Source organism: Cervus elaphus, chromosome X (genome assembly GCF_910594005.1).
Source record: "Cervus elaphus chromosome X, mCerEla1.1, whole genome shotgun sequence".
In the NCBI taxonomy this organism is placed as follows: Eukaryota; Metazoa; Chordata; class Mammalia; order Artiodactyla; family Cervidae; genus Cervus; species Cervus elaphus.
Window position 1 is genome coordinate 176,450,121 of NC_057848.1, and position 929 is coordinate 176,451,049.

Genomic DNA, 929 nt, shown 5'->3' on the forward strand with positions numbered 1-929 from the left:
CCTTCTTCTAGAGAAGGTGAGAGTGTGCTAGTTGTTGGATAGACTGTGAATTGATTCCACTTTTTATAGGATATGTCCCTTGGCTCAGTCCATAATGATCAAGCAGTGATTAGTCACAAGACCTTGGTTGCATAATCTTCTGACATCTTGGTTGGCAGCTGAGCTCTTTTGGCATTCTAGGCTTCTTATAATGGTATCAGTTTTAAGAGAAGCTACAGTGGATCTGGACGTTGTGCCGTCAGAGTCAATAAGAAATCACAGAACTCATGAGTTATTTCAAAGACAGTGATTTTTATATTCTTTTCTGTCCTCAGATTTCAAAATGGGACAAACAGTCCAGGTGAAATATCCTCAACTCCTACGTTATTTGTTTCACATTGAAGAGGCCTGTTTAAGCTTACTTTCTAAAACTAAAGATGGCACTGTCTGCTTTAAGAAGATAAATATGTGGTGTCTCTACCAGGAATCATTTATCAGGGCATTCTTCAGAGGGGTATTTTTTAAATATTTAAACTGAAGTATAATTGATGTACAGTTTTTTTTTGTTGTTGTTATGGGGTATCATGTAGATGTTCATAATTTTATTTCTCTTTCTAATGTTATAAAAATATGGCTTCCCTGCTAGCTCAGTTGGTAAAGAATCTGCCTGCAGTGCAGAAGACCCCAGTTTGATTCCTGGGTTGGGAAGATCCGCAGGAGAAGGGTAGGCTACCCACTCCACTATTCTTGGGCTTCCCTTGTGGCTCAGCTGGCAAAGAATCTGCCTGCCTTGCAGGAGACCTGGGTGTGATCCCTGGGTTGGGAAGATCCCCTGGAGAAGGGAAAGGCTACCCACTGCAGTATTCTTCCCTGGGGAATCCCCATGTTCAGAGGAGCTTGGTGGGCTACAGTCCGTGGAGTCACAAAGAATCACACACCACTGAGCTATT